We start from the raw sequence: 18,098 nt of genomic DNA on the forward strand, positions 1-18,098 counted from the left end.
CACCCTGTTCTTTAGGCTTAAAACACTTGATAGTGGAAAAACAAAAACAAATTCCATTTCATGACTTTTTTTTTTTTTTTTTAACCTTTGAACAATGTATACTGAGAAAAGTATATATTGCTTGAATTCCTGGTCTATATATATAACCGACAGATTTTGATCAAGAAAGAATAAGGAAACTGGGCAGAGGGAATTTTGACACCAAAGGAAAGAAATGATAGAAAAAAAGACTAAAAGTTAATGAAGACAAAATGCCTATTTCATAATTTCCCCCGACTCTTAAATTTAGAAAGTCTGGTGACAAGACTTTTATGGAGTATTCATTCTCATTTTATATGATAAAACATTATAATCCACTAGGGACCCTCTTAATCACTACCTGATATACTTTATGAAACAAATCTTCTAATCTCTCTTAAAAGGGCTGAAGGAAATAAAATAACCCACAAAGTCCACTTTGAGATTAGTAGCCTCTTTTATAATTAAAAATGTCTTGTGGAATGAGATTAAGTCAACCTCTTCTCAATTAAAATGTACAAATATTGCTTTACTAGGTTATGAATGACTTTAATATCCCCCATAGCATTGATGCATTCAGGTTATTGGCTGCATGTGAACTTCTGACTTTCTAGTTTAATAACCGGAGTCCCAGAACATGTCTTACAGTGATTGACATCTCTGAAGGGCTATAAAAACAAAGTAAATTCAATGGAAGTCTTTGGGATCTATGGTTTGCTTCACTCTGTAAATCTAAGGTTCTTACCTTGTGATCTACAAATATGTTTCTGAAAGTCAATAAACACTGTGAAAGAATGTGCAATATATGGTATGTGTGTGCTGGTGCTGGGGTGACAGCACAGGTTTCATCAGTCCTATAGAATAATTTATAACTAAAACAAGTAGATGTACCACAGCATGGTTTCTCAGTCTTAGCACTGTTGCTATTTGGTGTTGGATAATTTTTGTGGTGGGAGTTGTCCTGTGCATTGTAAGGTGGCAGGATGTTTACCAGCATCCCAGACCCTTAACAATTAGGTATCGGTGGCCGTTCTTCCTTATACTCACCAGTTTGGGCAAAAAAAGGGCTCAACATGTGCCAGATGTTTCCTAAGAGAAATTATCCCAGGTTAAGACCCACTACACTACAGTATAGATATTACAATACATAGAGGTATATATTTTATACTGATATATAAAATTCTATTTTATTCTTACCACATCTTGTGACACATGTAATTTTAACAGTCAACTGTATTTATCTCTAAATAAGCATAGTAAAAATGCAACCATTTATTGTTTTCTGCCTTAGAGTAGAAGAGAAGGTAGACACAATCATATGGTTTACTACTAAGCCTTGGATTATAAAGTAGTCCATTTTGAAGCACAAGGGATTTCAGTATTAATTTCACCATTTTTAGACAAGTGCCTTTGAAAATGTCTTCATCTGTGAAAGGTTATTCATTTTGATTAAGCCTATATCATAGGGTGTTTGAGCATCAGATAAGATCCTGGGTATGAAAATGTTCTGTACACTCTAAAGTGCTTTTGAAATATAAGGTGGCATAATTAAAAGACTGCAGAGAGTGGTAGGAAAAGTGAATTATGTTCTTTCTCAATAAACATATGTGGGGGGAACCCCAAAGTGGAATATACCCACTTTTAAATGTGGTGAAAATGAGTTACTTCATTTTATCTCACTCTTAAATTAATTTCCCGTTTTTGTATGTTTTGTTTTGTTTTGTTTTGTTTTTTCCTTGAGATGGAGGCTCATTCTGTCACCCAGGCTGGAGTGCAGTGGCGTGATCTCGGCTCACACACTACAGCCTCTGCTTCCTGGGTTCAAGTGATTCTCCTGCCTCAGCCTCCTGAGTAGTTGGGATTACAGGTGCACATCACCACACCCAGCTAATTATTATATTTTTTAGTAAAGACAGAGTTTCTCTGTATTGGCTAGGCTGGTCTGGAACTCCTGACCTCAAGTGCTCCACTCACCTCAGCCTCCCAAATTGCTGGGATTACAGGCATGAACCACCATGCCCAGCCCTTTCCTGTATATTCTATAATACTAAATTGCATGTATAGAATATTACAACTATATTATTTATAAATAAGCCAAATCACAGTTTATATTAAAAGGTGTTTCAACAATAGAATCATGAGAAAAAATTTAGAGATCTCCTTCTGGAAAACAGTTTTCTGGAGAACAGTGTAAGTTTTGTGGCTTGGGGGAGTACTTTTTATTTACATGACTTCAAATTATTGCATTAGCTGCTAAAAAGTAAGCTGGGGCTTCTCAAGTTGGATGAGCATCAAGATCACCTGCAGAAGTCTTTTAAAATTTGAGACTATGCACAGTCCTAGATCTGCTAAATCAAATCCAGGATCTCCATGAAACCCAGCATCTAAGGAAACATGCTGAGAACTAACTTAAACCCTTAGCAGCTATTAGGCTGGCTACTAATTATTGTCTATACAAATTTAACATATACCGGCAGGAGTGTTTAGGAAGATTTCCAGAACAGAGAAAAGAGATAGAGATAGAAAAATAGAAAGAAAAGCCTATATTTCTATTAGAATTTTTCTAGGACAAACTCTGATCTTTGTATTTATCATTATACATAACTTTAGACTCTATATTTTAAAAAATTAACATGTGTTTTTTGCCCCCATGGTATGGATTTTCAAATACTGGAGAATTAGAACATGCTATGAATTATCGTTTCTATTATTCCTTGTAGTCTTTTATCTTTAGTGAGAACTATTTTCTAGGTACTGCAGAGATTTTACAGCTTGTCACGGTTTCTACTATATTAAGAATCAAGTCTAACAAAATCAGAATAGATGCTAAGCTTGGAAACCCACAGGAAACATGTTATTCTTCAGTATTTGCAAGGCACTGATCAAAAACGTCTCTCTTCTCTCAATCTCGCTTCCTTCTTTTCATTTACTAAATAGGCTTTTGAGCCTCACAAGACTTTGTGATTTTTATGGATATGAAACCTGCTGTCATTTAGCTTCCTGCCTCTGGGAATAGGTGAGTAGTGTTACCTTTGATAGAAGAGCCAGGTTATTCTGTAACGATGAATATAGACTTTCTGGGTAAATGGAATTCAAGGGCAGATTTTTCATATATGTGACAGTACCACTGAAAAGGTGTATGTCAGTAGATTCTCATCTATTTGTGTTATTTTATAGATGCAAACATTTAGCCCAATGGTCTTCATTTGCTGCATTATTTAAGAATATTCTATTTTATCTACTGAAAATAAGATAAATGAATTACTAAGGTAGGTGAAATGGATTATAGAAGTAAGTAGTTTGAGAGATATATGAACAGAAAGTAACATATAAAAATAAGAAGGAATGGAAGGTATTAACAGTTGAATATTGTGTCCCCAAATTCATATATTGGGGTCCTAACCCCCAGTATCACAGAATGTGACCTTGTTTAGGATTAGGTTTGTTGTAGATGTAAATAGTTAAGGTGACATCATACTGGAGTCGGGTGAGCCCCTTCTCCAATATGAGTTGGTGTCCTCATATAAAAAAAAAAAAATGGGACACAGCCTTGCACACAGGGATAATGGCACACGAAGATGAAGACAGAGGTTGGGTTGATGTAGCAGAAGCCAAGGAATGAACAGATTGCAAGCAGACCACCAGATGCTAGGAGAGAGACATGGGATAGATTCTCCTTTAAAGCTCTGGGCAGGAATCAATGCTGTGAACATACTGATTTCAGATTTCTAGTCTCCATAACTTTGAAACAATAAACTTCTGTTGCTGAAGGCACATAGTTCATGGTACCCAGTTACGGCAGCTCTGGCAAACTAATCCAGGAGGACTTAGGAACAAAATGCTCACGAGGCATTCAGGACAAATGCACATGGCTTAAGTAAGATTCAGTAAGTGCTTATACCCTGTGCTAAGTGTATTAATTTATCCATCTCTTTCCTGTTGATTTTTGGTGTGTGTTTAAGATTGACTTGATAACGCTGTGTCATTGAAGCATTTCAATTTGGTTTGTGAAATTTCCTGTTTCGTGACATAAGGATTAGCTTGCAAGATTGTATACTTAGAAGCATTCTGTCACATTAATGACACCTCCCAGGTTGACAAGCACTTTAGAACCTCAAATCTAGTTGTTTTTGTACTCCTCAAAATACTGTGTGGATCCTTATGAAAACTGTAATTTTTCCTTTTATTTAAGTTTTATTATAATGGAAAATAGGTTTAAGGTTGAATGCAATGGCTCGTACCTGTAATACCGGCACTTTGGGAGGCCAAGGTGGGAGGATTGCTTTAGGCCAAGTGTTTGAGACCAGCCTCGGCAACATAGCAAGACCCTGTCTTTATAAACAAAATTAAAACTTAATTAGCTGGGTGTGGTGGTACATGTCTGTAGTTCCAGAGGCGAAGGTATCTGGAGGCGAAGGTAGGAGGATTGTTTGAGACCAGGAGTTCAATCAAGGTTGCAATGAGCCCTTATCATGACATTGTAACTTTTCTCAAAAAAAAAAAAAAAAAAAAAAAAAAGAAGGATAAAGATGGAAGGAAGGAAAGAAGGAAAGGAGGGAGGGAGGGAAGTAAGGGAACAAAAGAAAACAGGACCTTCTGGAGAATGGACAAGTCTGGAGAAGTTTTATTTGAAAATGCGAAAATCATCTACTTTAGGGAAATTCTAGTTTTACTTAGGATATGATTAATATTTCCCATCATCACACCTCTGTTTCTCATTTTTATTTCTGGGTTGTGATTTTATTTAAGCAATATTAAAGGTGTGTCTGAAAACACTGACTTACTACAATGAAATCTACTCCCCCCCCATCTATCTTATGTGATGATATAAATCTATTTAAAAGTTCAACTTCATTTCATTTTTGTTCTTACTAAAACATTTCTTAAATCTTAAAATAGAGTCACAAAGATGCCCCATAGTCCTTAGAAATAAATTTTGTGCAGAATGTTCTGTATTCACTTAGAGTAAGTCACCTCCTCCTTGCATCAGTTTTCAAAGCTTGCTTGACATTGCTCAACTTCTGCATTTGTAGGTTAGTTGTTTGTCACATTTTTACATTCCCTTTAGGGATTTTTAGGTTTATGTTTGTTTCTGCTCTTTTATATTTAACTGCTCATAGAAACCAGGAGGGGTATCATTTGGTGGTTTGCTTACTGTTTATAATTGAGATTCTCTTGAAGCAGGGGTCAAATTAATTCATGAGTTGTAACTTTAGAATTTACTTTTTCACTGCCTATTTCTTCCTATAAGTAGGGATTTACCATTCAAACAGTGTATTTCAGTAAGGGATACTGAAATTGAACAGCCTGATTGCTAATAAAACAGGAAAATAAAATAGTTCAGGGCTAGGTCTATCCTTCTCTAGTGGTGAAAAGACATGTTATAATAGAAATAAAGCAGTGATAAATGCATCCACTTAACCAAAACAGGTTTTGCTTTGGCTACTAGGTATTTAGACTCACACATTTGAAGTCTAGTTATTTCCCAAAAATAATTTTGTAAATAAGCTCGTAGCATGTTGCTTGAATGCTTAAGCCCAAGCGTCAGCCTCAATGTGAAATTCTGGTTTTAGCCATAGTGCCGTTGTGACCTAGAACCAGTTACTTAATCCCATAGACCTCATGCTTTCCGTCCATGAAATGAGGGTCATAAGAGTCACCGCTTTCCACAGATATTATAAAAATTAAGACAATACTATAGAAAATTTTGAGCATAACATCTGGCAAGTTGAAAGAGCTTTATATCTGCTCGTTGTTATTAATTTTTACTTTCTAATATTCAGTTCGGTTTAGCATTGTATTTATTTTTCTTTTTGAGTGAGGAATTTGTATTAGAAAGCTGCCAGATACTCGCCCTTCTGTGGAGGCTCTTAACAATCTAATTAGGGAGAAAATACACATGAAATTATTTCACTATACTAGGATAAAGGGATGTAGTGGGTACACTGTCAGTACGGAGGTACTCACCTCAATGTGGAGAGTCAGCAAAGGTTTTCCAGACAAATCATGAAAGCTAAGCAAAATATAGTCACAGGGTAAGAAGGAGAAGGCCTGAGCAGTAGCTAAGAGCTATGTAACACCCTGCTATATGCCGGTAACCAAAACACGCTGAAATCCAAACGGCAAAAGACAAAGTGGGAAAAATGGAAAATGAGTTGAGATAAATACTCTTCTGGGAATACCGTACTAAGGAGCTTGGCCTTTGTTCTTTGAGTGACAGAAACCCAGTAAAGTACAGTAGTGCACTGCGTAACAATGTTGTAGTCAGTGATGGACTGCATACATCGTGGTGGTCCCGTGAGATTATAATGGAGCTGAAAAATTTCTTAGCATAATGCATTGCTCTTGTGTTTGTGTTGAGGTGTGGTACACAAATTTACTGCGCTGCCAGTCATATAAAAGTATACCACAAACAGTTACGTACTTTACATAATACTTGATAATGATAACAAACAACTACGTAACTGGTTTATTTTTTAAAACACTGTAATTTTTAATCATGATTTCAGAGTATCCTCCCTTTACTTATAAAAAAGAAATTAAGTGTAAAGCAGCCTCAGACAGGTCCTTCAGGAAACAGTCCCGAAGAAGGCATTGTTATTATCCGAGATCACAGCTGCATGTGTGTTACTTCCTCTGACAACTTTCCAGTCGGACAAGGTGTGGAGATGGAAGACAGGGATATTGATAATCCTGACCCTGTGAAAGCCTAGACGAACATGTTTATGTCTTAGCTTCTAACACAATTTTATATAGTAAAAAATAAAAACTTAAAAACAGTAAAAGCTTATAAAATAAGGATATATATATTTTTACATCTATAGGTTTGTAATTTAAGCTAAAAGTTATTACAAAAAAGGCAAGTTAAAATTTAAAAGTTTCTAAAATGTTAACATTTAAAAGATTATTAAAATATTACAGTAAGCTAAGTTGAATTTATTTTTGAAGAAAAAATTTAATAAAGTTAGTGTACCTAAGTGTACAGTGTTTATAAAGTCTACATTAGTATGGTAGTGTCCTCGGCCTCCACAGTCACTCACCAATCACTCACTGACTCACTGAGAGCAATTTCCAGTTTTGCAAGCTTCATTTATGGTAGGTTCCCTAGATAGGATGAGCATTTTTTATCTTTTATGTCATGTTTTTATTGTACATTTTCTGTATTTAGATACACAAATACCACTATGTTACGATTGCCTACAGTGTTCAGTACAGTAACATACTGTACGGGTTTGTAGCCTAGGAACAATAGGTTATCTCATAAGGCTGAGGTGTGTAGTAGGCTATACCATCTACATTTGTGTAGGGTTTGTAGCCTAGGAGCAATAGGCTGTCTCACACAGCCGAGGTCTGTGGTAGGCTATACCATCTAGATTTGTGTAAGTGCCATCTGTGATGTCCACACAACAACAAAATTGTGTAACAATGCGTTTCTCAAAACATATCCCTGTTGTGAAGCATCCTATGACCATGTTTAAGCAGAGATGTGCTATGGAGCTCTCTGGTTGGTGTGTGGAAGATAGACTCCAAGAAGCCAAGGCAGAGAGAGAGAGAAAGGAAATTGAAGTAACCATGACCACTCATTGAGGAAGCAGCAACAGAGGTAGAGAAGACAAGGTGGGAATGAAAAATATGTAGATGGTAAAGCAGGCGGGACTTGGTGATTGGCTGAAATGTAAGCCTGAGAGCCAGAGAAAGTAGAATGAATCCAGGTTCCTTGGTGGTGTAAAGGTGTAGATGGGGCTGCTACTGAGACCAAGAATATGGGAGTAGGATGAAGAATAGGGGAGGGGCAGAGGGAGAGGAGAGACTGTAATGATGTGTTGACTTTGACACCTTTTCTTATGAGACATAAGAAAGGAGTAAACAAGGATGCGAGGATGCAGGTAGTACTGAAGCCAGTGAAGGAATGGTTTGTTACAACATATGTCATTTACTGCATGCCAGTAAGAAAGCACACTTGAATCCACATAAGTATTTAAAACTTAAAGCAAGGAAAAGTGTTGAGCTTTAGAGTGAAAAGAAATATCATTTATGGATGATTATGTTTATACTAAACCTCTAAACCTCTGCTAATCCTGTTAATTTTATGTATCTACAGTTTTTATTTTTGAGATGGAGTGTTAATTTGTCACCCAGCCTGGATTGCAGTGGCGTGATCTCAGCTCACTGCAATCTCTGCCTCTCAGGTTCAAGCAATTATCATGCCTCAGCCTCCCAAGTAGCTGGGACTACAGGCACATGGTACCATACCCAGCTTTTAAAAAATTTTTTTTAGTAGAGACAGGGTTCCACCATGTTGGACAGGCTGGCTCGAACTACTAACCTCATGTGATCTACTCACCTCGACCTCCAAAATGGTAGGATTACAAGCATAAGCCACCGCACTGAGACTATGTACTATTTTATCTGTAAAATTTATCTACTATATTTACTTGTTTTAAGATTCTCTTTGTTATTCTTAGTTTTGTTTACAAATTTCTCATTTTTATTTTGTTAGGTTGAGAACTCATAATTTCATCTAAATGCTCTTTTAAAAACAAATTACACGTACAGTTAAACCCAACATAATGTTTATGAGGTACTTACCCTCTACCAGATGCTGAAAGGAATGCTATAAACAATACAAAATATTCCCTTAAAAGAAAATCATGTATTTTTTATTACTACCTTTAGTGAATTTAAATTTAATCTTTTCAACTTTCTGGCTACCTTTACAAAGAATTCAATCTAGTTAATCTCAGAAATTTTAATAGCTTTGAGAGATGATGACAGATCACACATGAAAGACGTGGACTAAGCTCTGGTTAAAAAGTGACTTGTACATATGTTCAAAACTTTATCATTGTCACTGGATCCTTGGAGTCTTGCTTTGCCAGCTGAAAAACTTTGTGGCAGGTGGCACCTTTGCCCGCCTTTTGCTTGGGCCCTCTGGGCTGATTCTGCTCACTTGGCCTGTCAGGTTGTGGTTGGCTCAGGCTGCCTGCCCAAATCCCATACCTGCCAGGGGCAAGCCAGGTGTGGGGTGGCAAGGGGTGCGTGAGTGACCAAGTGCCGGGTCCAGCCACTGCACACAGCCATGCATGCTGGCTTCAATGGGGCAGGCAGCTCCAGGCACCACCACAGCCCCCAGATCCCTGCAAGGCTGTGGCTGGACTAGATGTATCACAAGTGGCTTCCACTGCAGGCGCCAGGGAACGTGGTCACACCCACAAGCTTGAAGACACCAGGAACTGCAGATACCCAAAGAGGTTATCACAGCCCTGGCTTGGAGTGCCCCTAGGTCCAGGCTCCCTAAAGGGCTGCAGCTCTTCTCTCCTCTCTTCTCTCTTTCTTGTCACCTGCAATGTGGCAAGCAAGGGGCATGCTTCAGCCCTGTTTTATGTTATAGCTTTTTCAGTCCCACCATTTGTGTTCTTGCCCTGAAAAAGGAAGAATGAGGTACAGGACAACGGAAGGGTGAGTAAGGCAAGGAGATGCTTTATAAGGTAACAGAACAGCTCTCAGATGACCTGAAGCAGGTGGCTCCTTTCCACAAGCAGGTCATCCTAATGAGTGCAGCTGCAAGCAGAGAGGAGACCCATAGTGTGTAGCTTCTCTCTGCCAACAGGTTGTCCCAACATCTGCCCATGCTGATTGGTCCATGGGCAGCCATGGGTGGGTCCAGAAAAAGACCATAAGTTCTCACTCCATTCACAGAACGGGCAGCCCAACCCCCAGACTTCAGGCTGTCCCAGGCTCAAAGGTTGTGCTTCACCAGGGACCCACCCCTTTCTACCCAGTAGCTGCCTGCCTCCTGCTGCCATCAACCTGTCATGCTAGGCACCCAGGCTAATTGTGCCAAGGGGTTCCTGCAGGCCTGCACTGAGCCTCCCTCAACGCCTTTGACCTCTCTCCAGTGCTCCTCAGCACCCAAAGTAGGAGGGGGCCAAAGTGGCAGGAGGCTGGTGTGTCAGCGCACCCTGAGTGCGTGCACACCTGACCCGGTTGTGACAACACCCGGGCTCAGCCTCAACTTGTAATTAAAAAGTTACAAGCAATGTAATATTATCCCAACATTGTGTTAAAAAGATCGTGAAACTAGAAAGTTACTATATCTTTTTAAAAATGAAAGAACAGAGATGAAAATGTGACTGACATTATCAATTAGTGGTAACATTTGGGCTGGTTTTCATTTTTTGTGGTTTACTTATTTTTCCTAAGATTTTTATAATGAAAATGTATAAAATTTTTAAACAAGCATAAAATGTTTGTATTACCACAGTTCTGTTTTTATGACTGTTAGTTTTTTGGAAATCAACTGAAAGCAAGTAGTCTGTCCTACATGAGCAAGAAAGACTGGAGAATACTTTATTCTGTACTTATAGATACTCTGTGTATCTTAATATTGAAATTTATTATGAAAACATTATTATATCAAATCATAATGGCACCTCATATTTGTATAGTTATTAAGATTTAAAAAAAAACTTTTATAGCTATCATTTTACTGATTCTTTACATTATGTACTCTAGGGAAATCTAATAATCCTTGGTTTGTAATTCACTGCAGAGAGCCTGGGTGATTAAATAACATGCTTAGAATTATAAAACCAGGTGTCAGAGGTGAGCCTTAAACATTCTTTTTGTTTGCTTGTTTGTTTGTTTTGGTGGGAGACCAGAGTTTTATTATTACTCAAATCAAATGCTGTATTACTGGTCAATATAGCAAGACATATATGGTCAATATGTGTTGCACATATCCAGCTCTTCAGGAGGCTGAGGTGGGAGGATCACTTGAGTCCAGGATTTAAGGCTGGCTGCAAAGCAATGGTTGTACCACTGTACTGCAACCTTGCTGACAGAGCAAATCTCCAAATGTTAAAAAAAAAAAAAAAGAAAGAAAGAAAGAGAAAAAAAGAAAAGAGAGTCTCAAGTGTCTACCATATGGAACATCTTTCTTTTGGGGAAGGTATATAATAAAAGAGAAAATCCAGTAATAAAAAAGAAAATGTATAAAAAAACTTGATAAGTACTAAGGAGAAAAATAAATCAAGGGAGGGAGAATTAAGTAGTGGGAGTGTGCATTTTATATAGGATAGCCTGAGAAAGTCTCACTAAAAATTTGAAATTTAAATCAAAGCCACGTGTGGCAGCACAGGCTTGTAATCCCAGCGGAGGCAGGAGGATTGTATGAGCCAAAGAGTTCAAGTTTAAGAGAGGCAACATAGTGAGAACCTGTCTCTAAACAAAACTGGGCAACATACCCAGACGCCGTCTCTATATAAATAAACACAAACAAAAAAGTTGATATTCAAACAGGTGTGGTGTAAAATTGGATAACTGAAAGGAAATATTCAAAAACTTTATGCCACAGATCTTTGTTAAATGTTTACTACGTGTGAGAAAAACCCTGGTAAACTACCTAGACTAGATCCTGTTTTTGAGTTTGAAATTTAGATTTTAACCCTTTAGAAATAAATCTTATCTATCAGGTTGCATGGTTGATATAGACAACTTAGAATTAATAGTCCCACTTAGCTTTAGAACTCCCCAACAAGTTTATTTAAAGGGAAAACTGAAATTAGAATTAAATGAATAAAGATTTAACTGTTTAACTAGAAATTATACCAAAGCCATTTTTGGGGGAGGGGTGGAGAGGAACAACAAATACTGAATGTGGAGTCAATGACCCTGGTTCTCAGAGCAGCTCTACTCCCAACCAGGCGTGCTGTGAAAATGTGGACAGGTCACTTTTGGACTCTGGGTTAGTTGACTCTTGTGATGAATTTCACAAATCTCGGAATCTATTATAATAAAGTGAATGATACAGAACCAGCTTGCCCGACCCATGGCCCACAGGCCACATGAGACCCAAGATGGTTTTGAATGTGCACAACACAAATTTGTAAGCCTTCTTAAAACATGAGATTTCATTGCAGTTTTCTAAAAGCTCATCAGCTATCATTAGTGTTACTGGATTTTATGTGTGGCCAAGACAATTCTTCTTCTTCCAATTTGGCCCAGGGAAGCCAAAAGATTGGACACTGATGATACAGAATAAAAAATATTTACAGTTTGCATTAGAATTCTTTAATCTTGCATCATTATTAGGAAAACTTACTCTTGTTGGTAATGTGCCACGAGTTCAGTCAACACCAGTGACAGTACACATGACAATACTACAGCACCATCACCACACTTTTCTTTTATTGATAGTTCTTTTTTTCTGCCTTAAAGAAAATGTTGTGAGTTCTTAGCAACTGAATTTAAAAACAAACCAACAAACCAACATGATTCTGGGGAAATACTTAACTTTTTCCCATTAACTGTAGTGTATTTGCTCCCTGTGGCTTAGGAAGAGATTGGCTGGGAAGCTCCTGGCTCTTGTGTATCTCAGTGAAAGCAGAAAACCAGGCTGCCCAATGTTAACTCTCTTTAATGCTTTTCTTTCTTTCTTTCTTTCTTTCTTTTTTTTTTTTGAGACGGAGTTTCACTCTTGTTACCCAGGCTGGAGTGCAATGGCGCGATCTCGGCTCACCGCAACCTCCGCCTCCTGGGTTCAGGCAATTCTCCTGCCTCAGCCTCCTGAGTAGCTGGGATTACAGGCATGCGCCACCATGCCCAGCTAATTTTTTTTTATTTTTTATTTTTTAGTAGAGACGTGGTTTCACCATGTTGACCAGGATGGTCTGGATCTCTTGACCTCGTGATCCACCCACCTCGGCCTCCCAAAGTGCTGGGATTACAGGCTTGAGCCACCGCGCCCGGCCTCTTTAACACTTTTCAAGTTTGCAGAAGACTTTAAATATCTTTCCTTTGCTCTTGATTTTACCAAATGCAATTTCATCTTTTGTAATACCAATTTTTGTGCACTTCGTGGATAGTAAATTGAATGTATGACCATATTCCATTTATTAAGAGAAAAACAATTATCGTGGATTCTAAAGCACTCTTCTTCAGGTCACTAAATCAAAGGCAAAGCTTATGTTTTTATATATTTATTCAAGGGAAACTTTATTGAAAGCAGGGAATAGGAGAGTCCACAGAACAGACACCTTGTTCCATCTGTCAGCAGCAATTCATGCAGTGGTTGCCCCTTCCTGTCTGAAACTCACTCTTTCTTTGTTTGGTCTCCCAGATCACATTTTGCCTCCGTTGTCTTCCTAATTGTCCTCTCCTTCCATTTCACTTTTGCTGGTTCTTCACTTCCTCCCACCTTACACATTAGATTATCTTCAGTGCTCAGTTATTTTTTCCCTGCTGTCACTAATTCCCTCAGTTATCACTCTTTTCCAATGTCTTTATTTTTTTGAGATGGAGTTTCACTCATGTTGCCCAGGCTGGAGTGCAGTGGCACAATCTCAACTCACCGCAACCACCACCTCCTGGGTTCAAGCAATTCTCCTGCCTCAGCCTCCCGAGAAACTGGGATTACAAGCACCCACCACCACGTCTGGCTAATTTTTTGTATTTTTAATAGAGATGGGGTTTTGCCATGTTGGCCAGGCTGGTCTTGAACTCCTGACCTCAGGTGATACACCTGCCTTCTCCTCCAAAAGTGCTGGGATTATAGGCATGATCTAGCACACCCAGTCTGCAATGTCTTTAAATATTTTCAATGCACTGATAACACTGAGTCCTGATCTCTCTCCTGAACTCTAGACTTAGATGTGCAACTCAGCATTTCCATGTCTAATAGGCATCTCAATCTTAACACGTTCCAAATTTCTTGTTTTACCTCCAAGATGCCCCTGCCACAGCCTTTCCATCCGCATTTTAGCAAATCAAAACTATCCTTCGAGCTGCTCACACCAAATAAAAGAATAATCCTTGGCTTCACTGTTTACCTCACAACCCCACTTTCAGTCAATCAGCAACTCCCATCTGCTCTAATGTCAGATATTATCTGGATTCGGATGGCTTCTGCTGAGTTTTATCTCTATCAGCAACCATCACTATCTCTCCTAGGGGACCACTCAGTAAAGCGGAGCTTGTATTTTAATTCAGATCTCATGACTTCTAATCCAGGGCTCATTCTAAGCAACAGGAATAAATGAAACCTAGCTTACTAACAAGGCTGCCCTGCACTGGCCTCTTCTAGAAAAGGTCGGGATACAGAGAGGGTTTTAAAACACTAGCCACATACCTATGCTTATGTGTTTAAGCAAAAGCTTCTTAGAGATGTAAAAGGAGTTGCAACATAACAAGCTAAGACACACAAACTGTTTTCTTTTTTTTTCCTCGCAGAGATAAAATCACTATCTTTAATCCACCAGTACTGTACGTAAGTGGTGTCAGAAATGAGTGCACAGACTGCATCGCTTGGAACTTTGTGTTCCTAAGAATTCATTTGAAGTACCCTCTGCTGGGGAACAAAACTTAGGCAAACAAAGACTAAAGTAGGAATGGAGGAAAGGCTTAGCTCTGCCACAAACCCACAAATAAGAAAAGAATCCAGGCAGCTGAAGCATTTGGGGAATTCAGCTGCCTGGGATTATGGGCATTAAAATCCCCGACCCTCAATCACTTCCATCCCTACCCAAGCATAGAAAACTTTACCGGAAGATGTAGCAGCTGTGAAACTATTAGAAGAAAGAGTGGAGAAACAGGAGTCTTTGCATGTTTTAAGTCCTAGTAGACAATAATTTACTTCTTTGATGGAAATTTAAAATAATCTCATCTCAATATTCAGATTGCATAAAGCCTGGAGATGTAAGACGCTTTGGATTGAAGGTTTTTATGTGGCAATGATTATATTCCTGTGATAAATATTTCCTCATATGGAATTTAAAATTCTTTAGCAACTCCATCTTTACCTTTCTCCCCTTTATTGCTAAGTTAGCTGTATGCTGGAGTGGAGGGGTGTCTGGGAGCTTCCGTACGCCACATGGAATACAAAAAGACTAGGATGATAAGACGTAGGCCCCGAGTACAGTGCAGTGGATATGGCTGGAAGAAAGAGTTACGATGTAGATCAAATGTAATTCATTTCATTACTTGCAATAGTACACATCCATTAGCATACTTTTATTTGTTTTTTTTTTTTTTCCTTGTTAACAGGTTACATAACTAGTCGCTATGTGAAAGTGGCAACAGACAGAAATACCTGTATTCAACCTCTAATTCCCTTGGCTTTGCAATTCTAATCTGAAATTGTGACCCTTTAAATATATTAGAGTCTTACTGGTTATCAAAGGAGATGATGGAAAGAAACTGGCATTTGTGGAATTTCTGCTATGTCATTATCTGTATCTTATTATTTCTATAATCATAACCGAATATAATGCTAATAGAACTGTGTGAGGTAAATCTTATAACCTTCTTTACATAGCCGAGGAAATTGAGGCTCTGAGAATCACAGCTAGTGGGTAACAACAAATACCAGGCTCTTTCTCTGACAAAATATCACTCTGGTAAGGAAGATGGGGGTGCTGGTGATGCAGGGAAATCACAAGCTTCCATTTTCCATCTTATTCTTCAGGACAGATCTCAAAGAATTTTTATTCTGATACTTTTCATAGGCAAGTTTACAAGACCAAAAGAGAAATCTTAGTGAGAACAGGTTATATTTCTTGTTATATTTATCCACATATTGCTTTTTCTTATATCTGTATATAGATACAACACTTGCAAAATCACACATTTTTCTTTGTATATAACTTATCTCAGTCATCTTCTCTTTTTGAATTTGAATCTGGAAAAAAATATGTATGTGTATGTCCCGCAAAACACATAACACATTTATTGGGTCAAGATTGTGGCAGAATGATGAATCGTTGGGTTTAGGTTCATCAACCTTATAAGCTGTTAAATTATCTTGTGCTTTTCCTCTATTTTTTTTTCTGGGCTCTCCAATTTTGTAAGTGGTAGAGTGGTATAGAGTTTCTCCCGTGTACTGCAGTTTTTTGGTTTTTCATTTCTTTTATCCATTCCAGATGAGTTGACAATTCATTTAAAAGTTATTATGAATACAGAAATAACATGCTGTCTTCATATGTATGCAGTCAACTATAATGTCTGTTAGAGTGTTCATTTGCTGAAAGTACCTGGGAAGCATGATTATAGGTGATGGGATGTGGTAATCTCTGGGCACATCAGTAATTTTGGTTTACAGCTCTGTAGTTACAATGCTACCCTCTAATGGCCCACTGAGGTATGCCCCAGGGTATGTCAGATTTGCTCTGCAGTCTTGTGGAGGAAATGTCTGAAAACAAAATTGGAAAGATTCTTCCTCTGAAGTCTGACAGGTTATACCATAAGAAAAAGATGCATCTGAATAATTCTCCAAAATTAAGATAATATTGTATGAATTTGTCCTTAGTCTGCTGTATATTTTCCTGATAGTCACTTGGAGCTTTTTTTGACCAATATAGAGAAAAATTATTATGAACAATGTAACAAAACACAACAAAGAAAACTTGGCTTATTAGAATTTCCATTTCCTAATTTTCAGCTAGATATGTTTTCTGATTTTAAGAATTTATTCTTTGCAGTGCATTTATGTTTAAGTGAATGTGGAAATTTGAAAAACATGAACTTGAAACTAGTTTAAATAACAACCCATAGTTGAAATATTTCCCAATGTGAATGACAAGCAATTAAATCTACTTTGCATAAACTTGAACTTGATGTGGAAACCAGCTGATTCTTTGAAGTCTTAACAGAAAGAAAAATGAGGTATTTAGTCGTTTTGCTGCATGCTGTGGCTCTCTGGAACAGCAAAGACAATTGATGGGAAATGGGGAGAACATAAATGTTTATTTTTGCAACAATGTTAATATCATCTAAATGCTAATTTTTAAGGAAGAATATCAGAAAAAAGAAATATCACTAATGATGTGGCTGAGGTATGTCACTACAGATTAGCAAGTAGGTATTCCAAGAGGATTCAAACAAAATACTGTGAATGTTCAGATGCGTTTTTCTGGTGTGTGGTATGCTGTCTACGGGCATACTTTGTTGTGTTGTGCTTCGCGGATACTGTATATTTTACAAATTGAAGGTTTGTGGCACCATTCCTCAAGCAAGCCTGCCGGGGCTATTTTACCAATAGCATATGCTCACTTCATGTCTCTGTGAGCTTTATAATTCTTATAACATTTCGAACTTTGTCGTTATTATATAAGTCATTATTACATATTTTTAATGTAACTGTTGTAATGGTTTGGGGATGCCATGAACCATGGCCATATTAGAAAGCAAACTTAATAATGTCATGTGTGTTCTGACTCCTCCATTGACCTGTTGTTCTCCCATCTCTCTCCCCATGGGCCTCCCTAAATCCCAAGACAAAACAACTTTAAATTAGGCCAATTCATTACCCTACCATTGTCTCTTAAGTGTTCAGGTAAAAGGAAGAATTGGATGTCTTGCACTTGAAGTCAAAAGCTAGAAATGATTAAGCTTATTAAGGAAGGTAAGTCAAAAGCTGAGATAGGCTGAAAGTCAGTTTCTTGTGCCAAACAGTTAGCCAAGCTGTGAAAGCAAAGAAAAGGTTTTCAAAGGAAATTAAAAGTGCTACTCCAGTGAACACACAAATGATAAGAAAGTAAATTAGCATATTGCTGATATGAGGAAAATTTTAATGCGCTAAGGCTAGGAGGGGTGAGGAAGCTGCAGAAGAAAAGTTTGAAGCTAGTAGAGGTTGGTTTATGAAATTTAAGGAAAGATTCCATCTCCGTAACATAAGAGCGCATGGTAAAGAAGCCGGCGCTCTTCAAGAAGCTGCAGAAAGTTATTTAGAAGATTTAGCTTAGATAATTGATGATGGTGGCTACATTTACAACAGATTTCAAATGTACACCAAACAATCTTCTACTGAAAGAAGCTTCTGTTTTCACAGCTAGAGGGAAGTCAATGCCTGGCTTCAAAGCTTTACAGGACAGGCTGACTCTGTTGTTAGTGGTTAACGTAGATTGAGACTTTAGGTTGCAGCCAATACTCATTTACCATGCTGAAAATCCTAGAGCTAACTCTCCCTGTGTTCTGGAAATTAAACAACAAAGACCGAATGACAGCACCTCTGTTTACCTGTTTACAGCATGGTTTATTGAATATTTTAAGTTCACTGCTGAGACCTACTGCAGAGAGAGAAAAAA

General features: G+C 37.9%; 1 long non-coding RNA gene across 1 annotated transcript in view; it reads left to right on the forward strand.

Moving 5' to 3' along the window:
- Nucleotides 1-2,877: 2,877 nt before the first annotated feature.
- LOC141580104 (uncharacterized) overlaps nucleotides 2,878-18,098 on the forward strand; it is a 555,778-nt gene continuing 540,557 nt past the window's right edge. Inside the window, exon 1 of the long non-coding RNA XR_012512140.1 lies at nucleotides 2,878-3,034. This is a non-coding gene — a long non-coding RNA (uncharacterized LOC141580104). The remainder of the gene's footprint in view (nucleotides 3,035-18,098) is intronic.

The sequence above is a fragment of the Saimiri boliviensis genome, chromosome 10, assembly GCF_048565385.1.
Source record: "Saimiri boliviensis isolate mSaiBol1 chromosome 10, mSaiBol1.pri, whole genome shotgun sequence".
In the NCBI taxonomy this organism is placed as follows: domain Eukaryota; kingdom Metazoa; phylum Chordata; class Mammalia; order Primates; family Cebidae; genus Saimiri; species Saimiri boliviensis.